General features: G+C 34.2%; 2 long non-coding RNA genes across 3 annotated transcripts; both read right to left on the bottom strand.

Annotated features, from left to right (window-relative positions):
• Nucleotides 1-11023: 11023 nt before the first annotated feature.
• Nucleotides 11024-15423, bottom strand: LOC128173134 (uncharacterized). Of its 2 annotated transcripts, none has more exons than XR_008242432.1 (4): nt 14739-15423; nt 14489-14612; nt 11943-12071; nt 11024-11817 (listed from the first exon to the last, which is right to left on the bottom strand). It is a non-coding gene; the product is annotated as an uncharacterized LOC128173134 (long non-coding RNA). The 2 variants fall into 2 exon arrangements; XR_008242433.1 differs by having other exon boundaries at nt 11943-12062.
• A 5121-nt stretch (nt 15424-20544) lies between these two features.
• On the bottom strand, nt 20545-24111 carry LOC128173361 (uncharacterized). Its single transcript, XR_008242488.1, has 3 exons — nt 22557-24111; nt 22296-22343; nt 20545-21950 (listed from the first exon to the last, which is right to left on the bottom strand). It is a non-coding gene; the product is annotated as an uncharacterized LOC128173361 (long non-coding RNA).
• Between the last annotated feature and the right edge of the window lie 3391 nt (nt 24112-27502).

The following is a 27502-nucleotide window of genomic DNA, read 5'->3' as shown; positions in this document are numbered from 1 at the left end:
CTCAAAAACTTGTTAACTGACTGTCTACATATAAGAGGTAGTACAGATACAACCCGACTTTGTTATTTTAAATGAAGTTTTTAGCATGATTCAAAGAAACTCTTCTGAATACCCTCACAAGGTTAAGGAAGATAATTCCGTACCTGAACAGTCTACAGAATAAGAGGAAATTAAGTGAAACAGAAATAATTTTTCCGAGAAGATATTTTAATCTATTTGTGTATAAAAAATATCCATGTCCTTGTTAAAAAAAGATTCACTGGAGTCTAATTTAACATCGACGGGAAAAAATGACAAAAGACTTGATTACCAAAATAATATTGAAGTATTTAGAATAGAAGTAGGGCGCAGTTAGAAAATGCCTGAAGTTTCCCGTTTGTGCTAAACAAGTCCTTCATAGGGAAAGAGTGATATCCATTGATCAAATGATCATACAATAATTCACCTTTTATTAATATTTTTTTTCATAATTCCATACGAAAATGACGAAACAAAACAGTCATAAGGTTGAGGGAATTACACAGCAGAATAAAACAAATTTTCATGCTTAATGAATCAATCAATACAAAATTAACATATTGGTCTTAATGAAGTATTTATCTATTTTTAAAGAGTCTTTTAATTGTTATTTCCATATTTAGGTCGCCTCGATATATCCCACTGAACTCGAAATAAAAGATACCACAGAGTCTGCGTCATCTGTTTCATATTTTGATATTTTATTGAAAATGGACATTGATGGTAACCTAACAACAAAACTTTATGATACCTGATTACTTCAATTTTTCTATAGTCAAGTTATCTTCATCACATCTATATGGTGTTTTATCTCTCAGTTAATTCGATACACAAGAACATGCTCTTTGTATGAACAGTTTCCAAGGCAAGGCAAGCTAATGACAAACAAGTTGATAAAACAGGAAGATAAAGTTTCTATGGTCGATTCAACCTTTTCAGCAAATGAAATCTTCCACTGGGTCACATGCTGACTGACGTTTTTCATACTAATTGTTGGAACAAAATTATTAGCTCTGTTGTCTACGGACTTTCCCTTTTTTCCTGATTACGACAAAGAGCACAAGGCGGGTGTGACCGCTCAGGAGAGGATGCTCATCCTACCTCTATATTTTTGGAGGTCCGTGTTGCTGGGTTTTGAATTTGTATCTCGTTTTATTGATATTTGAGATGGGTGACAGTTTGTAATTGTCATTATTCATGTAAGGTTGTTATTATTTCAAATCCCTTTTTGTGAAGTATGCTTAATACTGCAACAATCTTAGATCCTGGAGAGATTCAAAAGAGTATCCAGTCGTGGGGGAGAGGAACCTGCCCTTCCAGTGGTAAAGGAACCTGTCTTCCCTTTGGTAGAAAAACCTATACGTTACTGTAAAAGAAGAAACGAGGAAAGAGAATGCAACAGAAAAAGAAAATCAGTAGATTGTTGTACCCCCAGTCTTCGAGTACGTATGTATAGCAATGCATTTCAACTACTAGATTGTTATATTTCTTAGTACAATTTAAATTATTTCAAGATAAATTGTTCTGCGTTTTTTCTGGGTCAATTCATTTCTACCCTGCCAATTGCTGTTAGAGATTGTCTTCAGATTGGGTGAGGAGAAAACAAAAAAACATCTATATTGTCCGCTATATGAATATTCAAATACATCAATTTTAAGTAATTTTTTTGGATTTAATATACATTATCAGTTTATATCAGTCAATTTGTGCTCGCACAATAGCGTGGATTGGGATGTTTACAATGCATGACTTTTGCATTGTAGCATAGAAATACCGTACAACGGGTATTTTTTACGTGCTGCTAATTTTTACGAGTTTTATAATTCGTAAAAATTAAACGCGTAAATTTTTACAGAAGTAAAAAAACGCCGCACGTTAATTTTCTACATCGTACGTATGAAAGTAATGTTCATGACCTTCAGCTCAGTCACTGACGGCTGTACATGTAGGTATATTTCAGCGTTTTTGGTCACGTGGTGATAACAGTTCAGATCTTTCTATTCAGTCTTGAGTATTTTTTAAAACTACGTATAATGCCACATTAGTAGCTAGATTTCAATCACTCAGTCAATTAATAACTATGGCGGGGATACGAAGCTATTTTAAACCAGTATCTACAATGCCAAATCCAAATGGATCGCTAAGTGATTCCAAGGGAAGTTATAACTGCTTTAAATAAATCGGTTGCCACAACTAATTCTCCACCAAGAACACCGAAAAGGGGAAAATATACGAAATACATCGATTCCGATCGTGCCACTATTGAATTTTGAAATGGAGTTATCTTTCTTTTTTTCCCGGTAAATCAAACCGAGATTAATAGGAATTAGTACAGTGTACATGTATATCATATATGAAATAAAGGTAAATGAATAAACACAAACATTATAATTAGGACTCGTTAACAGAAAAACGATTTTCTGATTTGTATGTGTGTTAACTATAACAAAGTAACGGTGAAATTGCCCCCTTTTACCACAGATGATTTTAATTTTTACGGACATGTCCAATTCGTAAAAATCACAGCAGTAAAAATTACCCGTTATACGGTAATTAATGCCAGTCAAAGAATTAACATTAGATTTCTATTTTTCATCATTCTCTCTTAAAAAAATTCCGCTATCAATGACGTTACTTTATCGTTCAGCATTGTAACAATAACTATACAGGTGAAATATAAAAAAACACCCTGTTGTTTCCTTAAGTAGACTGGCATTTCGTACGATACAGACAGATGAGCAGTCTATTTCCCTAAGGAGCCTCAATTTCAGTTCGCAGGAAAACAACAATGAATTGGGTCGGATTGTTTATTTGTTCTTCATTGATGTGATTAGTCACCGAAACTTACGCTAACGAATGCTTCCAGCAGTATTGATTACTAGGTTGTAATGTGTCCAACGAGGAAACTCGAGTGAACGATTTTAGTACCGTGGAGAGATGGTTTTAAGAAGAGTTCAGAAGTTTCCATCGAGCATAAAACGAGACCACCTTCCTAATTTTAGAAGCATCACCATTGAGAAATCACCAACTATAACTTGCGCCGACTTAAAAGACTGGGATTTAGATTTAAATATATCAATCACAGTAAACAAGAAAAGATGCGGATCTATTTAGGTAAATACCGTGTCTTATGTATAAAACATAAAAATCCCACACCGGTATCAAACGGAAAGCAAGCGGAATAACTCAACAATACAACAAATATGATGATGATATGTTTTAATTTAATTATATTGAGTATTATCATTATTTTGTTAGGAATCAACTACTTTATCTTATTCCACAAAAAGACACAAGATACCCTCCATCCCAAAACTACTCTGCTATCGTTTGAAATAATCCTAAAGTCTAAATCCTAAATACTTATCCTAAGATTTGAAATAATTGGAAAAAGATTTTTTGCTTATAATACATATAAGTATGCATAGCGGGAAGCATGGTGGCACTGTGTGATGCATGGCGGGGGCAGTACCTGTATGCAAACAGATCTAGACTTGTATTTGGTACTGACGAAGAAAAAGCTTTAGTCAATGCTATCACGACAATTTCCCCAAATTCCAATCATATGCTGTACAATATGTATAGAGACATCTCTACCAAAACGCAAAACAAAAACTGGTCGATGATTGTGTTGACAAAGCTGACAGACAAGATTTTTAGACTTAATTTACGGAAACAATGGGCTTATGACAGCTGACGACAGCATTTGCTTTGATGCAAAATCTGAGCAAATTGAACAAGTCTCAATGAAGTTGTTTAGAAATTTCTAAAATACTTCCAAAGCAAGTTAAAATCAAACATCAAAAATAAACTTAACAGGCCTTTTACTTCTGGATTAGTTAAAATTCCCTGGACTAACAACAATTCAGAATCATTGAACCATATCTTTAAACAGTCAATCAATTCCAACCCCATTCAAATTTAATATGCACCCTGACCTCTATCATTGAGACTCAGTTTAGGACCCGAGAAAACACTTGTAAGGACTGGTCAATTCAGACTCTCAGAAACTTACAAACACTTCTAAGTATCAAAGACTGTATGGATCTCAAAATATGATAGAATAACGAGACCGACTCTATAGGAAATTCCGCGTTTTCAAACGGCCAGACAAGACGACAGTGACATCAACTGATGGGACTGTGACTGTTGTCAAACCGAAATCTCTAGGGAAAAAAATAGGCAAAAGTAGCATGATGGGTAAATTACATTTGATATATAGTGTGCAGATTTACTATCCGGCAGTAATAAAATCCCAGATATTAGTGTATGTACCATGTACGAGTGAAGTGATCGGATTTTTTGTTACTATTTATTCACTCAATAGTAGCTGTATTATGCATGTTTATTTAGTTTTTTGTTTACTTTTGTTGGTTTTTTTTCTTCTTAAGTTCAAGTTTGTATTTGAATTCCAAACAGGATGGACGAGAATTGATGCATGTTCTCTATCTTGTTATTTAATAGATATATAGAATAAAATAACAATATCACTTTATTACTTCTGTTGCTTCATATATTGACCAGGGAAACAACATCAGGCATAATCACAATTTATTTGGGCGATTAATTTGGAATACAACAAAAAAAACAAAACAAGACTGATGAAAATTTTGAAAGAATTATCGTTCTTAACCTATCGAATATTAAGCTAATTTAATTTTCAAAATAAAGACGTTAATGGATATAATAAGAATATTTGTGGTAATAACAATTTTTCAATAAACATGTGTCATGTCTGTAGATTTAGTGTCATTCCGGTAATTTCAGGTGTCATTTTGGTAAATCCTGTCATTTCAGTAATTCGGTTTACCACATATACATTCGCGTTAGATTTCGTTAATTCATATTGGTTACAATAACGTAAGTGATTATTAACACACGGAAAAATATAATCTTGCTTAAGGATATTTATTACGAACAACAAACAGTTAACTTTGCAACATTCAAATAGAACTATTTAGTGTCGCGCATGTTCAGATAATTGTGAACTCTTTGCCGTAAAGATTATCCGATAACTAGATGGCCGTAAGCCATAAAAAATTGAGCAAAACTGTTATTTACAGAATGTGATACTGATACTTAAAAGAAAGCACGGGTTTTTCCAAATTAATCATTAACAATATGAAGGAGGTGGAGAACTTATGTCATTTTTGTAATCAACCAGTTAACACTTCAACGCTCGCCCTATGTATCTATCCACTGCTGTTGTCTGGTAAGGTTAATAAAAAATAACAAGCCCCACTAAAATCCTCCACCCTCCTAAGAATCGATGATATGATAAGAAACGTTATCAAATCAACCGGAGATGATCGTTATGTACAATTTACATCATGTCTTTATCACATTGGAAAATGGGACATAACAAACCAAATAAAAGTTTGCTAGGGAGATTGAGGAGATAAATGATAGCAAGCAATGCAAAATACATACTCGTATTAAATGAAATTAACATGGAAATATCAGCCCTGAACCAAAAACTCTTCATGTGGAGCAAAAACGGAGGCAACCTCACAGCAATAAGCTTTAGAAGCCAGAAAGATAATAAACCAGAAATGACAATGTAAGAAGTTTATATGCATTAGATATGAAAAAGTGGCATCTGTAGGTAAACATTCTGCAATGGTCACTTCATAACTGCAATATACACTCACCACCTACACCAGTACATATTTTACAGAGAACTTTTATAAGGTTTTTATCCTAAGTAAGACCTCATGAAATATACCCTATCTTCTTCAATACATGAACATTTAATGCCCTCTATAGAAGAATCAAAAAGAAATAAAAACAATAATGGGATTTCTCCCAAATGGAACGACTTATTCCCCAGTGGTTTTTTCCCAGTAGATTTTAGGAAGATAAAACATCCTACCATTCTCTCAAGGGAATCGTAAATTTGGTTTTATTGTAGATACGTTACATCATTTACGTTTTGAATCAAACAGGCAAAGCGTTCCGAGTGTCCAGTTTCTTAGCCGACGGTTGCTCACCTTTAAAAGTTTCAGGAGAGACTACCTTACATTTCTTTTCTGTGATAGAAAACCTTGATGTTCATGTCCTTGCGGGAATTCCCTTCATAGAGTAAAGTGACTTTTCCTTCCGACCATATTAACATCCGGTGATGATTGGTGATAACACCAGTCACTGCTCTCCAAAAACACATCCGTCAATGTGACCCCAAATCTCATGTGCTCCGTATTGTAGCCTCCACAACCATTTGGCCTGGCGACTTCCTCGAAATAGACGTTCCGAAATCCGTACTTGATCGTGAGCTTGGCGCTGTTCCATAACTTAAACACACGAACTGTCGAATCCCTTCCTAGAATTCCAATTAACGCAAGCGCAATTAAAGTTTCATTCTAACTTTATTAGTCAGCCCGCTGACTAATAATTAAATGCACAGCCCGCTGACTAATAATTAAATGCACATACACGTTATTCACATATAGCGGTTAATAAGCTTAAAGTACGCAGTTGTCCGGTGAACACGGAACTCACCTTTCCTCTAAAAACGTTTGATAACTATAACCATTAGTTATTATAAGAACATTATAAACGTTATATTGATATTAATGCTGGCATTTAGTACCACGCCACAGTTTGCAATCTATAGTGTCATAATTTAGTACGACTCTTCAGAAAGAGTTAACTTTAGATGTTTGAATCACGAAATGTTAACTCGTGTCACGAATGGTTCGTAATAAGAAATTAGAAACGAATCCATTTTGATTATTGTAAATCAATATTCATTATAAAAATTATATCTCATGCGATATTCGGTATTGAATAGAACTCGTCAATTATCTGTTTCCCAAGATAAATAGATATGTTTCATAGAGGCGTGTTCTGGTAGAAACTAATAACTACTACATCAATGCAGTTTGACAAACCATGCTGAAAATAATTCGTAATATGAAAAATGAGACAGTTGACAGTGGGCGAATTTGATGCTCTTTTACCTGTTTTAGTTATGGTTTAATTTTTGAAATTAGTTCGTGAACCAGTTTTTGGTATCAAGGCGGTTACACAAGCAGTTTGCATAATCCATACAGATATGGCTTCTAAAAGGCACAAGCATGCAAGTGCATTTCTGATCATTAATACTGCAATTTTAGAAACAGACAAGGACTATGAAGACCAAGAAACTTTGGCTTGTTATGTAAATTACAAATGCAAACTTATGTCCGTGTTTCCTCAGCGCCGGATTAGAATACCTCATACACGGTCACCTAAAGATGCAGAGAACATCATATCACAGTACTAAGAGAAAGAATACCGGTAACGAATATTTGCCAGAATCGAATAATTTTTTTAAAAAATTATTGGTGAGAAACAAAGTTAGGTTTTAAAAAATCCAATCTAGGTAATTATAATACAGAAATCAATATTCCATCAGTGTGTGGAGTTGTTTGACCTTTGCTCGTTTATTTACTATATTGTTTACAAATTAAAAAGGTGACCCAGATATGAACTGCCGGAAATGCAAGGCAGAAAAACCGGAAAGTGTGAAAACACTTAAACCTAACTATGAAAATAAGTTTGTTATTGACCCTGTTTTTAGTGGATAATAAGTAATTATAATCCATTTATTAAGATAATGCATCATATCAAATAATAATGAAGCTTTGAATAAAATTACGACTTCAAATACAACCAAGTTTAGAATTGAACTTAGTGTCGGTTCATTGCGACAGAAGGATTATTTGGCTGGATATATTGATAGATATTCGGGCAAAACAAGGACAAATGGCAACTTCTTATCATTTATTACTATTATAAAGTGTTTTCGTGAAATTTTAATTTCATAAAGTAACGCAAAATGAAAACTGTTTAAGTCCAGTTTCAATTTGACGGGAAAACGGTACGATAAAAATAACGAACATATTATTTGTTTAAATAACATATTTCCACAATTATTTTTCTCTCTGTAATTTTAAGTATACTGACAAGTACCTCTAGAGCAATTTTAAAATTAACCCGCCCCAGAATATTCGGAAAGAAGTGATAGATGGTGCTTGATTCGGTACTGGAAAACGTATTCGAAACTAGGAAAATGGAGGGGATGTTGAAATTACGATCTCCGTAATTCACCCTTTATAATTTTGGAAGTTTGTTACTACAGTTTAGAAGGACAAAGAAACGTGATTCAAACAAAAAGTAAAAACATTTGGAATTCTGATAATAATAGTAGCATGCACGACGAAACCGCATGCTGGTTCGTTACCAGTACAACGACTGTAGACGTACATTTCGCATGAGCACAAGAACAATTGCCAGGTTTTTTTAAATCAATATCAATAATCAAGAATTTAGAAAAACAGTTATTGCAATTGAAAAACAGTGAAAAGATTGAGTGCATCATTAAGATTGAGAGCATCATTACTGGGCCAGGCTAACTCAGGGAATGGGGTTTTACCATTATAGTTTTAAAGAAACTGGATCTATAATTTAGCATCCTCCTTAATTGCATGGGTCACTTTAATTAGAAAATGTGATTTCTTTATGCCAATAGTAGCATTATAAAAGCGACGACAAAATGCCCTGCCACCAGGAAATGCCTTAGCAAAAACAGTAAGTGAGCCGCAGAGTGATTGCATTTGTTTAAGGTAACCTTTATTGATTGAAGGAGTGATCTTAGTGCAGTCTGAAGTTCAGAGCATTTATGGGTTGGGATGAATATAGTTTGTGTAACAGTGTCTATACCCAAACCCAGGAAAGTTAAGTTTGCTAGTAGGGTCCTCAGTTTTGCTAGAATTGATAGGTACATGTATACCGAACTGTTGACACAATGTTTGAAAAGACTCTGCCAACTGGGTACAATGAGATGTGTCCCTACTACCCGCAAACAGGAAGTCGTCAAGGTAATGAATAATGTTTGGACTATTGCAGTTCTTAGCTAGCACCCAGAGAAAGGAATTATGAGAATTTTTCTAATGTAGAGCATGCTATGGTACATCCAAAGGGCATGCACTGGTCAAAATAGTATTTACCTTCAATACACATGCCCAATAGACAGAAATCCGAAGGGTATATTGGCATTAAGCGAAAGGCATTTGACAGGTCCATTTTAACAATGTATCTTTACCCAAGAAACTGATCATAGTTTTTCTTGATCGAAGGATGCATATGAAACTGAACATAATGCGGGGTCAATGAAATCGTTGACACTGTTACCAGTAGGGGCAGACAGGTTTGTAATTAGTCTCCAACCCCCATCTTTTTTAGGGAGAATACCTACAGGATTACATCTAAGATTGAACATCGGTAAATTGTTGAAAGGCTCTGCCATGCGACCAAGACTTTTTTCCTTATTGATAATAGCAAGTAGTTCAGCAATATGAACCTGGGCTGATTTCATATTCTTGGGTTTCAGAGGAAGCCTTAAACCAGTGTAATTTAAATAAAACCAGTAGGGAAACCAAGTGATAAGTATTCAGCAGTATCTTTGATAGGGTAATTATCCAAATAACTTTGCATAATTTCAATCTTAACTGGAGTTGTACCTAGGTCCCATAAACCTTTGTCTGCCTTGAAATGTTTGGGGTGGGCGCAGGGGTAGCTGGTGCAAGTTGGGACGAAAGGGAGAGTTGTTTGGTTGGTTTATTTGATAGTGGTATGTCGTGTGCTAGATGATTGCGATGAACAGCAATGTATGCGAGGATGATTTTTATGGCAGTACATGCACAAATGTTGGTAGAGACATGATGGTCTGCTACCAAGAGCCGTTGAAATTATAGTCGTAACATTTTGAGTTTGATTGAGTGTCATGGACTACAGCTGGATTGGACATATACATAAGCCATAGCTCAGCGTCTACCGAACCCCAAGTGATAGATGTGTTGGTGGAGATTTTTAGCCTAAACTGTTTATCATACTCCAACCAACTTGCATTTGGATTTCTGCTAGCCCCTAACCTAATAGTTTGAATGAACTTTAGGATGCCCTAAATGTCTGTAGGGTGTCTCAACAAATAAATGCTGGAAAAAATTACAAATGCATCAGTACAAGAATCAACTGTTGTGATTTGTTTTTGGAGACATTGTTAACTGACCGTCGACAATTGAAAATTGTTGTGTCAAGGTCGGTGTGCAAAAGTTTGGCTAGATCAATATGATCTTTTGAACAATTTTTTTCTTCAATGGAGTGGGGAACAAAATTACCAATTGTCTGAAATGCTGATAAGGAGTGTTGGGTTTGTAGCAATAGCAGATGACAACATGCTGCTTGCAGGTACTGGAATTTGCTGATTGACGGGCGTGGAGATGGTGACATCTGGCACCGACATTTCCACTGGTTGTACAGGAGCCTTAGGGGTGGACAAAACCAGTTGTGGTTGTGGCTGAGTTCTCGAACTACGTCCTAGTCTTGAGGCCGCTGGGTTGGACGACACATATTGGGATGATGAATTCCTCTTTGACTCTTGCTTGCAACATTTTAAGGCGGAAGGAACCTAAGATTATAGGCAGTAATAAGATTTTTTTAAAGAAACCTCAAAGGGGCCCCAATAACAATTATAAAGTATAAAGTAAAGAGTAAAACTCTACTGTTAATCAATTAAATTTATGAAAGATTAACATGAGCAACTCAGAAATAGTTTGGTATTAAGATTTGATCGTATGATTTATGTTTTAAAGCCATCGAACAAGCATGGTGTCACATAGCTCTTATAATGATTTTCTGATTATCCATAAATGCACCCTAGATACCGCTAGTAGCGAGGATAAATGGAAAAGAACACTCACCGTTATGTTTCCTACAAAAAATAACTTATGAACGTTGTTGGTATTTGGCAATATTTAAGGATGGATGGATCCTGATTGTTGGATATTTGGAATGATCGACTACCGCTTGAAGGTGAAATCCAAAAAGGAAGCTGACTGTTGCGTATGAACGATTGCGCGATGAACTAGGAACGATACTTCTAAATTATACATGTGAAACCAATAGAGGTAATTGAGAGTTATCTCTAAATTATACATGTGAAACCAATAGAGGTAATTGAGAGTTATCTCTAAATTATACATGTGAAACCAATAGAGGTAATTGAGAGTTATCTTTCTTGGATCAGCTAGTTTTCTATTCATTTCAATAACTGGACTTAACTCATATTGAGTTAAGTCTGATTATTTGATTCGAGATAATTATCCAAGCATTTCTGTAAAGACCTGTAAAGAGTTTTCTTTAACAACTTGCAACACTGAAACCTCTATAATTGTTTTTATTATTAGGGTCGCCATTTTTGTATAATGATGTAATGAGTGAAAGATTCCATTCCTTTGGCATCTTTCCATTTTGTAGCAAGATATTAAAAAGTTGGTTGATCTCTGGCGACTACGGTCAATAGACAGTACACGGTAACTATAATTATCTCAGAAATAACAAGGACATTCAATATAGAGGTGAATTAAAACCTTTATTAAGTTTAAAAAATACAACTAAAAACATCACTTTTAAAAGTAAAGACAGGATTGAATGTAAAAACGACAAAAAAGTAAATACAATACTAATCCGAATTCGACGTACTTGTCCTGCCTGCTAGAAACCGTTTTTGAAAAAAAAAAATACATGTATATATGACAAAAGTTGATCTAACTTTTGCAAAGTATTACAAATGGTATTTTTTTAAAAAAAAATGTACACACTATAAACTGATTGACACACCAACGATTAGTGTTCGTCCTGAAGTAGATTGTGAAGTTATGGATGTTGTCGATGCTGGTCAGATTCACCCACCAAGTGGTGATGAGCATTGAAAATCTCTTGTCTGGCGCTTATATGGAATCCCTATTTTGAATACCCCTTTAAAAATATATAAAATTAAATGAATCGTTTTTTAATGTAACAAGAACAAAATAAAAATTGAATACGTTTAATAAGTTAAATAAAGGGCATGTGTCTTTTATTCTGTAAATCAAGTAATTTACCTAAACGTTGTGATGGTTGAGTCTTGCGCATCTGCGAATGATGTAGAATCTGTTACTGCCGGGGGCCAGTTATCATGTGCAGGAGAGTACGATGGGGATAGACTTGATTCACTCGTACATCTACAGTAGCTAAAACATTAAAGATGCATGCAAATATAAATATTTGAAAGCGTGTGTTTGAAGAAATTTATTGGGTTTTTTATACCCCCGCTCCGAAGGAGAGGGGGTATACTGTTTTACCCTTGTGTGTCTGTCTGTCCGTCCGTCTGTCTGTCTGTCCGTCCGTCTGTCTGTCCGTCCGTAACAAAAATTTCTGTCGCATTTATCTCAGCAACTATTTATCACAGATGCTTGAAATTTTAACACAGGGTTTGTTAAGGCATGCCATATCGTGGGATATATTTTTGTACCAATCGGACGTCAACTTCCTGTTAAATGACGACTTTGCTTATTTTTTAACCAAAATTTTCAAACAAATTTTCGTCAAAGATTTCTCAGCAACTGTTTATCGCAGATGCTTGAAATTTTTACACAGTATTTGTATAGGCATGCTTTATCGTGGGATGGTTTTTTGTACCAATCGGACGTCAACTTCCTGTTAAATGACGACTTCGTTTATTTTTTGCCAAAATTTTCAAACAAATTTCCTTCAAAGAATTCTCAGCAGCTATTTATCGCAGATGCTTGAAATTTTAACACACTATTTGTTTAGGCATGCCATATTGTGGGATATATTTTTGTATCAATCAGATGTCAACTTCCTGTTAAATGACGATTTTGCTTATTTTTTAACCAAAATTTTCAAACAAATTTTCGTCAAAGATTTCTCAGCAACTATTTATCTCAGATGCTTGAAATTTTTACACAATATTTGTATAGGCATGCCATATCGTGGGATATATTTCTGTACCAATCGGGTGTCAACTTCCTGTTAAATGACGACTTTGTTTATTTTTAGCCAAAATTTTCAAACAAATTTTCGTCAAAGATTTCTCAGCAGCTATTTATCGCAGATGCTTGAAATTTTAACACACTATTTGTTTTGGCATGCCATATCGTGGGATATATTTTTGTATCTATCGGACGTCAACATCGTGTTAAATAATTACTTTGTTTATTTTTTGCCAAAATTTTCAAACAAATTTTCGTCAAAGATTTCTTTGCAGCTATTTATCGGAGATGCTTGAAATTTTTACACAATATTTGTATAGGCATGCCATATCGTGGGATATATTTCTGTACCAATCGGGTGTCAACTTCCTGTTAAATGACGACTTCGTTTATTTTTTGCCAAAATTTTCAAACAAATTTCCTTCAAAGAATTCTCAGCAGCTGTTTATTGCAGATGCTTGAAATTTCAACACACTATTTGTTTAGGCATGCCATATTGTGGGATATATTTTTGTATCAATCAGATGTCAACTTCCTGTTAAATGACGATTTTGCTTATTTTTTAACCAAAATTTTCAAACAAATTTTCGTCAAAGATTTCTCAGCAACTATTTATCTCAGATGCTTGAAATTTTTACACAATATTTGTATAGGCATGCCATATCGTGGGATATATTTCTGTACCAATCGGGTGTCAACTTCCTGTTAAATGACGACTTCGTTTATTTTTTGCCAAAATTTTCAAACAAATTTCCTTCAAAGAATTCTCAGCAGCTGTTTATTGCAGATGCTTGAAATTTCAACACACTATTTGTTTAGGCATGCCATATTGTGGGATATATTTTTGTATCTATCGGACGTCAACATCGTGTTAAATAATGACTTTGTTTATTTTTTGCCAAAATTTTCAAACAAATTTTCGTCAAAGATTTCTTTGCAGCTATTTATCGGAGATGCTTGAAATTTTTACACAATATTTGTATAGGCATGCCATATCGTGGGATATATTTCTGTACCAATCGGGTGTCAACTTCCTGTTAAATGACGACTTCGTTTATTTTTAGGCAAAATTTTCAAACAAATTTTCCTCAAAGATTTCTCAGCAGCTATTTTTCGCAGATGCTTGAAATTTTAACACACTATTTGTTTTGGCATGCCATATCGTGGGATATATTTTTGTATCTATCGGACGTCAACATCCTGTTAAATAATGACTTTGTTTATTTTTTGCCAAAATTTTCAAACAAATTTTCGTCAAAGATTTCTCTGCAGCTATTTATCGGAGATGCTTGAAATTTTTACACAGTGTTTGTTAAGGCATGCCATATTGTGGGATATATTTCTGTACCAATCGGACGTCATCTTCCTGTTAAATGAGTACTTTGTTTATTTTAGCCAAAATTTTCAAACAAATTTTCCTCAAAGATTTCTCAGCAGCTGTTTATTGCAGATGCTTGACATTTTAACACACTATTTGTTTAGGCATGCCATATTGTTGGATATATTTCTGTACCAATCGGATGCCAGCTTTCTGTTAAATGTCGACTTTGCTTATTTTGCATATTCACATCAGAGCGGGGGTATCACTAGTGAGCATTGGCTCACAGATATCTTGTTTAAAATTCGCTAAAACTTTTGACCTTATTATGACACACCTCACAGCCTAAGCGTGTGAAGTTATGGATGTTGTCGATGCTGGTCAGATTCACCCACCAAGTGGTGATGAGCATTGAAAATCTCTTGTCTGGCGCTTATATGGAATCCCTATTTTGAATACCCCTTTAAAAAATATATAAAATTAAATGAATCGTTTTTTAATGTAACAAGAACAAAATAAAAATTGAATACGTTTAATAAGATAAATAAAGGGCATGTGTATTTTATTCTGTAAATCAAGTAATTTACCTAAACGTTGTGATGGTTGAGTCTTGCGCATCTGCGAATGATGTAGAATCTGTTACTGCCGGGGGCCAGTTATCATGTGCAGGAGAGTACGATGGGGATAGACTTGATTCACTCGTACATCTACAGTAGCTAAATCATTAAAGATACATGCAAATATAAATATTTGAAAGCGTGTGTTTGAAGAAATTTATTGGTTTTTTTTTAAATTCGCTAAAACTTTTGACCTTTAATATGACACACCTCACAGCCTACTCAATATTCAGGGTCATGAACCCTTGGGAGCATTCATTATTGTCCCCAAGAGAGACAACTCTTGAAAAACGTGCATTGGCTATAGTCCGTTTCTTAATCTTATTAAAATAAATAAATTAAAGTTTTCAAAGTATTTTAATTATAAATAATACATAATTTAAGATTTAGACGTCATTTTTCATATGAAAGGTAATTAAAACTCCATACCATTTAAACAATAAAAAGGTTGCAGAAGGCCTATTTGTATCTGGTTGAATATAATGAAAATAAATTAATGACCCTGTATACATCATTTTAAGAAAAAAAGGTAATAAACATGCTGTTCAAGAAACTAAAGTGACATATTATAGGAATTAATATGATACACTGTACAGCAATTTTAATCATATATTGGATTTGTTTCCAAACATTGGAATAAAGGCCAAAAAAACGTTTATATCTTATTTAGATTAAATATTATTCTTTAAAATTATTAATATTTGTATTTGATGGTAAAAACTGAATATTTCGTTGTAAATATTTCTTCTGTTCATGAACAAGACCTATACATTTATCAGACACTTTTATATATATTACGTCCATTTCCCATTGTAACTAAGTATTTTTGTTCTGTTTGTATACAAAAGAGTATATTTAAAAAACCTTGTATAAAATAGTTAGGCTAAATTTCAATTAAAAAAAAAAAGCTGTTTCCAAAAATGTTAAATGTATATGAATATGTTATATAAAAACATATGTTAGATATATGGGTAGGAAAAATACAAAATAAGTGCACTCGATAAAAAGTTTGCTGGTATTTTTTATGTAAACTCTTATTGTTGAAAAAATCTATCTAGTAACATTTTAAGTTATGTTACATTTTAAGTTATGTAACATTTAAAGTTATGTAACATAAATAAGAATGTTATGAATGATGTGTATAGAACATATTCTTCTGTGGTTGGCTCCATAAATCTTGAGAAGATGGTGTGAGTTGGTAAAAAGGCAGAATAAGGTTCCATCCTCATGCATTCCATTCAAGAAATATTCATTTATGGCATGGTCTGGAAACTAAAATAGAATAAACATAAAGTGTTAAGAGAATTACATGTAATTTTTGCAAAAAAATCAAATACTTATATGTATATATTCAATGCAGTTATTTCAAGAATGTGCTATTACTAACAATGTAATCTTTTCTAATATTGTATATATTACATCATTTTGCCACTTATTCTAAACCCAGCTGACAGTTTCTTTTTGCTATATATACAGCGTCAAAAGATGTGCATGTACTTTCAGTAATTTTAAAACCCATAAAAAACATTTCAGTCCTACAAAACATTTGAAATTTGTTAAATGGTTTTACAAATGAAATATGCACTAATATACCAGTAATTCACAAGTGATATATACATTTTAAACAGTACAATGTATCACTTATATGACGAAATCAGGAATCCTGGCTCAATCAATTCTGCATGCACATGATATATGTATTGAATGTGTAACTTCAATGGTGTAACTTCAAAGATATTTAGATTTCCAGTGGACAGAAAGATATTAAATACACTGAACAAAGATCAAAGTCATAAACACTTATGTAACATATGAATGTCTATATGAGTTTCAACTATCAACATTCTATATACTGTAGTACACCAAAATAAGATTGCGTCAATAACAAAAACTAATCTGAAAAACGTATCTGCAAATCCCATTTTCTCATAGAGTGTAAAACACATCTCGTTAAGTTAATAATATTTTCAAACTCCTGGTATTCCTTTCAGAGGTTCCCACCACTTAAAATACAGATAATCATGCAGATTTGCATCAAGATGCCCATACAAACCTTTCCCTTTTGCTTCAGCAGGCTTGACTGGGTCATTAGCAATATCAAATTGACAATATTTTCTATATTCCTGATCTTCAGATCACCTGCAGGCCACAGGTAAACCTGTAGATTAGAAGAAAACAGATACACTAGCTATCATTACAAAGCTAAATGCTGTCATTATCAAAACAAAAGGGTGTGTCCTAGATTACACTTTTTTTATGGGCACATGCAGTATCTGAGACATGGTCAAAACACTTTTTTCCAAGTTGCCCATGGCTTTTTGCGCATCTCGACACACATCATGTACTGTACGTCTGGGGTCTTTTGGATAGTCAGGTATATAAGGAAATACATGCGTATGTCCTTTATCTCTCTTTGCAGTATCTCCTTGTTGTAAGAATTTCCAACAAGAAAGTCTGGGGTCTTTTGGATAGTCAGGTATATAAGGAAATACATGCGTATGTCCTTTATCTCTCTTTGCAGTATCTCCTTGTTGTAAGAATTTCCACCAAGAAAAGGACCAATTATATTGTACACCATTACATAATAGACATTTAGCTGGAAGATCTGCTGTGCCAAAATAGTAAATAAGCTTTGCATATAAATGTTCAAAGAGATGGTGCAAAACACTGAATTCCCTCATGTAGCCTTTTAAAACAGTCCAGAAATGGATAGAAGTAGGTTCCCATATTAGGTTTATGGGGGCCAAACCAGAGTCCTGCAATGGTCATATGCTCTTTTAGCATTCATAGTTTGTACCGTAATTTATTTATCACCATGAATAATGGCCATATCGACACTTTACTGCTCTTGAAGACTGGAGCTCCATCAGTGTTGAATGTGAAAGAAATATTAAAAATATTCTCTGGTTCTGATAGAGGTCCATCGTTCTCCCAATATGATTTGTAGAGACTCCCATCATTCACATCTTCATATATATATTCCATCTATGCTCTGTCTTTGAAAACGATGTTGCAGTTTTTCATAAAAACCAGTCTGTGCATATAAGTTTTTAGTTAACTCTCTAATGCTGATGATTTTACATAGCCTAAACAACGTGGGCAGTAGAAATGTTTGACCATTGGATTTCTTAGATTTGTGAAAGAGTTCTTGTAGTCATACAAACTGGTGCAAAGTGTGTGGCCTTTAGGTATTCCATCACTGCTTAAGCTGTGTTTCATGATGAAGGATGTGAATAACAGCATAAATGTTCTCAGTTAAATTGGAGCTTTGGGGTACAGGGGTTGGTCTTCATCTTCATCATTTTTTTTCCTCACCAACAAAACACGCATCGTCAAAGTGTAGTTCTGCATCTGAGTTGAACATTGATTCCATGGTGTCCTCAAAATCCATCTCGTCCAAATCCGAGTCAGAATAATACAAATCATTGCCCACTTGTGCTTGGGGTGGTATTTCCTCAAAGTCTTCTTCCTTATTGCGTGGAACCTCGTCGTAGATAACTGTTTCTTCTATATATTAAGGCAGAAGTACCTAAAATATCCTACTTTTCTTATGATTAAAGATTTTGTAACAACTGTAAATTGAGTAATGAATGATAATTAATGATATACACTAACGGATCATCAAAATTTTCTATCAAATGATAATAACTGTTCCGGATTTCCGATGGCGCGGATATTATGATGTAAATTTAGACCATCAAAGAGTTAAAAAAAAAACACGCTTCTTCCATTTTATTCGGAAACTTTTTTATTAACATCAAAGTGAAAACCCGTCCGGTAAAACATTCAATATCCGGAGATCTGGTCTGATAGAAAAAGACTGTCGTACAGTACATCCCCGCCGATTGCAATCTAATTAAAACTAGACGTTCTGAATCCGCTACCGCTTCTCAAACATCTAACAACATCCCATGCAGGGTCACGTCAAAGTGACTTTTCAGTTGACCAATGAAATCACTTGTTCCGACTCTTTGGGTGAGTGCTCGGAACTTCTCGACTTTTTTATCGACATACGTAGATGACCGAGGTGTTCAAAACGAAAGAAAACAATAATGGCGCAGTCCATGACACCGACGAAAACTTGTGTTCTCGGTGATGCCTGCATTATATGCGGATTTTTGTTTGTGCAGTTCGAAAAGACAACTGATGGGACTGATATAATTCACAAGTTTTATCAAAATAAACTGACACTTAATTCAGAAAAGGTGGATTGTATTCGAAAAGTTACCGAAAAATCGGACCTTGATCTCGAAGGGAGTAATGCTGGGGTCTGTAGAAAATGCTTTAGATCTGTGGAATCAATAATTAAAGCAGACGAGAAGAACAAAGCTGCCAAACAAAGACTCATCCAAACATCCAAAGCTTAGATCAGGTCTGTAAAACACAGTTTTTAGTTATTCCCTCTCCAAGGCGGAAAGCGATCACAAAGAGAATGCTCCGCAGTCCACATGGTCCAAATCAACCTAGCAGCCGACGGGCAAACCCCCTTGCAAGAGTAGCCTATGTATAACCTGTTAAAATTGCCCCATTTTGTGATTTGGAGAGTTAAAGAAAAATTGCACCACAGCCTAAGGTAATCTCTCTCTTCCTCTCTCTCTCTCTCTCTCTCTCTCTCTAAATTTTTAGGCTTATCATGCTTATTACCGGTAATCAAATTTGGTCATTTTTGAATTTCTTTTAAACAGATCCTGACTGAAACTGGTGGAAATGAAGAAAACTCTGGTATGTGTATATCATGATTTTATGATTATAAGAATAAAACTCTGCTTTTCTGTGTGCTAAATGTGACACAAAGTATTGTACATGAGGTCATAAGATATCATAAATTAGCTATGCACATGTATATCAGTACAAAAGTTAGACTGAGTTTTAAAATTCTGGGGTTTTTTAAGTGAAATACATTGATGTATTGCATATGGGCATGTGATGTCTGCAGCTGAAAAAATCTGATTGAATTTCAAATAAGAGATATTTATGATGATTAGAAGATATTTCTATTGCACTTATAAATGCTATGATGTAATTGTGACAGAACCAGTTCCTAAATCCTCTAAGAGGGCCTTATTCTCGAGCACAATGACATCAAACCAGTGTTGTATAGATGGGGAAGTTGAGGTGCAATGCTACAAATCTAAGATTTTTTTGATTTTTTTGTTGGTTTCGGTTAATCTAAGATTACATCTGTTTGAATGTCATGTAGAAATGTAGGGAAACTGTTAATTAACTGTGTTGATCATTCATTTAACATTAATACCCATGTGTTAGTATGCTTTGAGTACCGGTATATGCCATGATAAAATAAATACTTATTGGTTTCAATGTCAATACATAAATACACCCTTAAACTTTTAGATTATTTATGTATTTGGTCAATCATTTTCCACCTACTTCAATTTAATGTACCGGTATTTGATTCATGTAGACAATTTCTTTTTATTTTACAAAAGACTTCTAAAGTTGTTTTAAAAGTTTTCCTATCACAGAAGTCTTTGGAAAACTTTAAATCTTACACTATTACTATTACAAATTATATTTTGCTACGATTTAGAAATCTATAGGTATTATTGTACATATGAACATTGATTGTGATTTTGTTTGAAAACTAAGCTGTGCATACGCACTGATGTTTTTATAAACAATTTAACAATAGTATTAGATAAGGAAACCACATATATGTTGGCCGGGGGGGGGGATGTGTGTTACAGGTACCTACTTGTAGAACGGTAGGAGATTGCACGGCAGGAGTTATATTTTTAACTTAACCCCTGGGCAAATTCGTAGTCATGTGTTCGCACCAGTCCACCCACTTAAAACTATGACATGTCACGCACAATGAAAACCATAAACATTATGTTTTATCTATACTGATCTAGAACAAAACGACCCTTTATCTAATACTGGTAGATTAGACTCCCCGCTGTCTAATCTGACACCTCTCTGAACTCAACCATTGCTTTTATGATTATGAACTACAAATGTCATAATATACATGCGGGGTAAACATCGATTAAATCCCCCCCCCCCCAAACGATAGTTACTTGTCCAGGGGGCTGTCTCAATGTAAGGAAATATTACCATATTTTTAAGTAAATATAAGTAGTGTATTTTTTTAATTTGTAAATCTGCATGAATATATATGTGCTTCTGAATAAGTATATTATGTTTTTTATTTCAAAACTTGGGTAACCAGGAATATTTTGGATTATAGAATTGACTGTAAACTTAGTTAATATTTTCCATATTTTGGATTCTGAAAAATACCTTAATACATTAACCAACCAATAATTCCCACTAATTTTCATGCCTCAACACTTATAAACAAAATGAAGGCTGCCTTCCTCTCTAAACTTAATATCAATATAACTCGTAGGTATTATATCATAAAAGTTAACAGCAAGTCTTTTGTTTTTCAGACGAAGAAAATTTAAACAAGTTTGCAACACTTCTTATTCAAAAATCTTAAAAAAGCAGAAGGGACTGAATGATGTTCCAGAGGAACTGTTTTCTTTTGAAATGAATTCAGACGAAAGTTCCGAAAAAAGACAGAGGAGTAAAACCAAAAAGATCCAGGAGTCAGAGGAGCAAGAGGACACTCTGAGTCCCAAAAAGAAGAAGAAGAATGATGATGGAAAAAAGGAAGGTCTCAAGGAAAACAAAGATGAAAAGAAGGAAAATTCATCAAAAAACGGCCAGAAAAGTAATAAAAAAGAGTCAAAGAAATGGAGGCTCTGCCACAAGGATTAAGGACCTTGCAGAACAAATATTGCAGCGATATCCTTGGGCAGTTTTCTACATCTGACCCTAATTCCATGTTTTCCTTCCTTCCAAGTGTATTGAGTGTATTAATAATTAAAACATTTTTTTTTCTAAAACAAGGTATACTAATAATCATTTTATTTTCTATCAGACCTTTGACAAAGTAAACATAGAAAACAATTTACCAATCAACTATTATGGTCCGAAAGGCCAAAGACGGGGATGTTCGTAGAGGTCCCAGTGGACAGACTGTCAATCCTTTCGTTGGAAGTCTCTATGGAGGTCCCAGAAGAAGAACCACTATCAGTGAAGGTCTCAGTAGAAGTCTCTTGGGTGTCCCAGTAGAAGAAACACAAATCGTAGGGGTCCTGGAGGGGGTCCCAATTGTCCTGGTGAACAGACTCATAACAGGAGTATATTGCAGGTCTGAAAACGTTTAAAATAAATGAATGGAATTATGTTTAATCTTTTTTTTTTATAAGAGATGGCATCTGTAAATTTGTTAACCTTTTCCCTTTGTTCAGACGTTGTGGGTAAAATACACTTGTAAATGAATTAATCTATGAACAACCAAACCTGGATTGTCTAATCTTTGTTTCTATAACCATAACTTCATGAATACAAATAATGGCGAGAATCTAGAATCAGAGACATAAATGTAGAATTTATGATTTTTTTTAAAATAACAAATATGCATGAAGCAGACACGACACATGCGGTTTATATAAAAAAAACCCCAAATTTTATCAAAATAATAACTATTGCAAGTACCTGTCGTTGGCATTTTTCCGTTTCTTGAGTAAACCCTGATTGGAGGATCTAAACAAAGAATAAATACCTTAATTGTGTGAAAAAGAAACGTTGTATTCGGAATACCTCGAACATGACCACTAGAATATCGAACCCGAATTATATTTCATGAATACAAATAGAGGCGCGGATCTAATATATATTGTCAGATTTTAGACAAAAATACTAAATGTAAAATACATTGATCGTATCTACAAGTTTGATAATAATCACATTACTTACCGCAGGTTTGTCCCATGGAGTCATGAACAGTCACTTCCAAACTTCCCGTTACATACACGGTAGACAACCGACAATTTTTAACGAACAAATCCTTATACACTGTAACAGTTCGCAAATACCTGCTAGTATAACCCGAAAAATACACTGAGCATCCACTTTATTGTTGCATGTGTATTTATAAATGGTAAGAAACTGAAAAAAATAACAAAACATAATATTACAATACAATCTCTGATAAACGAAACAGACAATACAAACATACAGGATTGTGACAGATACTGTGACCATACTTAAATAATTCAAACAAGGTTTCTCTTAGAAATCTAGAAATGTGAGCAAAATACACAAATTTAGCTATTTATACAGCTCACTTATCTCCTACACAGTAACTTATGCAGACTAAATAAAATACACACAATATCATGTCACAATCTAGCAATACACATTTTCTACCTATGCATGAAAATACTCAACTTATCTAGCACATGTTTACAAAAAGTTTATACGTATAAGACATAGAAATAAGTCTCGAGAATACTAGTAAAGTTATTATACTTAGAATGAGATAAGGGTGCAATTTGTTCAGTTACGTATCAAGACTTAAATCGTTTCGAGTTTCCTCTACACACTATGTAAACAATAATACTATCTTTTTGCATGTATAAAGTAGTAAATAATCAATTTACACAAATTCTAATGAAGAAAACATTTATGAAAAACACTTACGCTGTGCGGGACATACATGACTGTAACAGTACTAATAGATATTAGATTGGACATTAAAGATGTGTGTGTGCTCGATAGCACATGGTTCAACGTACATACAGCGTTCCTTTACGACATGAATAGAATATCAAGACCGGACAAATTTGGAAACAATAAAAAATACTCCGGAGACAGAACACTCCCTGTCTAAAATCAGTTTGATATCACCTTCAAATGAACAGATGTAAAAAAGGAATTACACTTGGTAATAAAAAATCTATAAAACAATCTAATAAAACATCTCTTACAATAAACTGTTACCGGGCATCAAGCACAATGCAAACAATGCATGTACATAATAAACAATCACTACTCAGACAAAAGGTAAACAACATCATTAACTAGGGATGTCAAATCGGTCAATTTTAGTACTCGGTTACTCGGACGTTTTTCCGATCGAGTACCCGGGTACTCGGTAAAAGTGTAAATAAATATATTTACATTCTACTGTGTTTTTCCATTAAATTCCGTGATGTTTAAATGCCTCTAAATGCAACACCTATTCACTGCGTATGAATTTACGAGTAATTTACATAAGTAGTTCTCAAACAGTGATTTCTATGTTATCAGTTAAAAAATGTATTTCATGAATGTTGTCAAAACACCATGTTTTATAATTATTCAACATAAAAGTTGACTTTATTGTTAAAAGCAACATTCCAAGAGTTATTTATCATGGATTATATTTTCATGCTCGTCGATCTTATCTCAACAGTCTATGTGAAAACCAGTTTAAACCGGTTTTACAAAACAGCTGCTCTTACTGTTACTTATTCATCTGCACTTTATATCGATTTATTTAGTAAACAATTGATTTCTTCAGTAAGGGAATGTAAATATAAGCATTAAATGATTTATTTTTGACGTCGTCGTGTCAATAACTGCCGTCAGGTGAGCAGACAAATTATCATAACGCGCTAACGCGCGTTATTCAATTTGTCTTCTCACCTGACGGCAGTTATTGACACGACGACGTCAAAAATAAGTCATTCAATGCTATAATGAACAAGTACATTGATAACTGTAAAACCTTGGTCTTCAGTTCTTTTAAAATATTTCCAGACCTTTGAAGTCGGTGGCGGCATTTTAGGTCTGTTCATAGTCTCTACTGTGTGCTATCTAATTTATATAATAGACTATATCAACGATGTTCAGTGAAAACAAATCATTAAAGTAAGCCAAAAATAAGGGTAGAAGACAGCCAAAGGCGAGAAAAGCTAGGTAACAGGTGCTTGGTCACGATAATTACTTGGAAACACTGCCACAGGCGATAACGGTCATTTAATTACATGTAACATATTGAGAGGCGTAGGAAATCCTAATTACTGTATGTACAAGTGCAATGGACATTTTCAGTTTTAAAACCGATGCTTTAATGCATCATTATATAAACTTAGAAATATTAAAAAATATACATCCGAGTAACCGAGTACCGATTTTAGTATTCGATACTCGGACGTTCGATCGAGTACCCGGTTAACCGGGTACTCGTTGACATCCCTATCATTAACAGATCTTGTAAACACTTTTTTGTCTTGTCCTGTGCGAACGTCTACTTTGCCGGATTTTGCCGTCGTCACTTGCATAAGCTCTTACAATGATCCCGACTGGCCAATCATTTCGGTGTAGTGCTTTGTCTCGCAGGAGAACCACATCGCCTTCCTTGAGATGTTCACGGTCCTGTTGCCATTTTCTGCGACACTGTAGAGTAGGAAGGTATTCATTTTTCCAGCGTACCAAGAATTGGGTCAGCAAGGTACTGGATACACTTCCACTGTTTCTTGTACAGATCATTAGGACAGAAGCTGTCTAACTGGAAGCACGGTACGGATTTATTGATTTTCATTGTAAGGAGAGTTGCTGGTGTCAGTGGCATTGGTAGCTCTGGATCGGGTGACACTGGCACCAAGGGTCTCGAATTCATGACTGACATTACCTCCGCCATCAGTGTGGTGAGCACCTCATGGGTCAAACGTTTAACATCCAGGAGAAGAGAATCCAGAATTCGACGTGCTACACCGATCATCCTCTCCCACACTCCACCCAATTTTTCTATGTCCAATGGCCATCACTCTGTCGAAAATGGCTCGATCGTACCCGATATCGAACTTGACCTAGATATTATCATGATAAACCTGTATACCAAATTTCATTTCAATATGTTTATCCTCTGCGAAGAAAATGAGCGGAAACTGCAAATAACTGGAATTTTTCTACGTCCAAGGGGCATAACTCTGTTGAAAATGGCTCGATCGTACTCAATATCAAACTTGACCTAGATATTATCACGATAAACCTGTATACCAAATTGCATTTCAAAATGTTCATCCGAGCGGAAACTGTTGGTGGAACGACTGACCGACAGACAGCAGCAAAGCATTATGCCCACCCTTCTTAGAAGGGGGGGGGGGGGGGGCATAAAAAGTGTCAACGCAAATTCAAAATGAAAGTCTTATATGCCACATGCTCGAACGGAAAACTAAAACAAATTGCAAAGCAGTTTGGGAGAAAAAAGAGGATAGTTACGAACTATCACGGTAACTTTAAATATGTGCACGTGTACAACAACATAAAAGGAACGAAATATCCTAGGGTAACCCTTGGAATAGATGAATTGAAGCAGCGAATATTCAGCCATTTGAACATGGCGGATTGTTTTTTTAAAGGAAAGGGTATATATATATATAGAGAGAGAGAGAGAGAGAGAGAGAGAGAGAGAGAGAAGTGGAGAGAAGTGGCTTTTCAATAAATGATAATGAAATATTTACATGTATAGATTGAGGGTTATAAAATTTAGTGTTACATAAAACGAGATAGAATGTTAAAGCTGCTTAGTCCGATTTTATATCAAATTTTATGCACGCTTTTAAACGATGGCTATGCTTAGTATATGTATAATAATAGACATTGCAGTAGTTTTACCCGTCAATTATGCCAAATTTCAATGAAGAAAAATACGTACAAAATTTGCTAACAAAACAAACGACATTAAAAGGTACCGCGTTATTTCGCCTCATGTTAAATTTCACCCCTGGGCGACGAGACGGGTGTGGTTGTATTTCGACTTTGACATTGCTTTAAATAAAGGTCGAAATGATCAGACAAATTACAAATAAACGTGTACGTTTTGCTCGCTAATATTCCAAAGTCTGCTTTCTTTACAATCGATGCATAGCAGGTTGAATAACCCCAATCATTCGGGGGACGAAACCAAGCGGTTTCCTTTTCTAAACATTCCCGTGATGCATTTTGGTTTGTTTTTTCGTTTGCCCAAAGAGAAATTATTTTTATTTACTTTGAATATTTCTAACTTTAAAAGGAGACTAATTCTGCTGGTGTAAATAAGAGAAAGTCCATAACTTTCTTAGATAAATGATTTGTATGGGAAAAAAATTGATACTGTAATTACAAAAAAATCGGACCAAGCAGCTTTAAAGTAATATAATTAAGACTATTACTTACTTGCACTAAATCTCTCTCTGGTAGTATCAGGTGGAGTCCTTGCCAGAGTGCGTGTGGTTCTGAAGGTTGTGCTAGCAGACCATAGAGTTGTTTTTGACAAAGTTATCTTACCAGTTCCTTCATTAAAAAAAGAGCTAACAAGTTAAAGCCATATGAAAGCAATTAAAAATGTGCACAAAAAGCAGTGGGGAAAACTGTAATAAAAAAATTAGGGTTGTAATTCTCTGTTGTGTCCAAAATTATGAAACTTCTTAGAGGAGATTGAGACACTCAGAAATTTGCCATTATATGTTCATCCTTATTATATTATATTTCTGTACACATCTCTTTATTCAGTATATCTTGATCAATCAATAATAATATTATCTTTGTGATAAAAATAAATGTGATTTGTATAAAATATTGTAACTTAGACAGATATAATAGCTGTTATTACTACTACTATTACTCTTATTATTATTATCACTATTATAATAATTATTATTATTATACATTTGTTACTACAAATACATTTGAATATTGTTTTTGTAACAGTACTTTTGTAAATAAATATTTAAAAAAAATTGGTATGGTTTACATGTACTTATCAATGGTCTTCGTGCATATGCATATATGCTGTTCATTAATTTGAACTCATTAAACTGAACTGATCTTTAATTACTTGAATTCATGACAGTTCTGTTTCATTATATTCAAGATGTATGTAAATCAGTTGATTT

The sequence above is a fragment of the Crassostrea angulata genome, chromosome 2 (genome assembly GCF_025612915.1).
Source record: "Crassostrea angulata isolate pt1a10 chromosome 2, ASM2561291v2, whole genome shotgun sequence".
Classification (NCBI taxonomy): Eukaryota; Metazoa; Mollusca; class Bivalvia; order Ostreida; family Ostreidae; genus Magallana; species Magallana angulata.
This window is presented reverse-complemented; position numbering and strand designations above follow the sequence as displayed.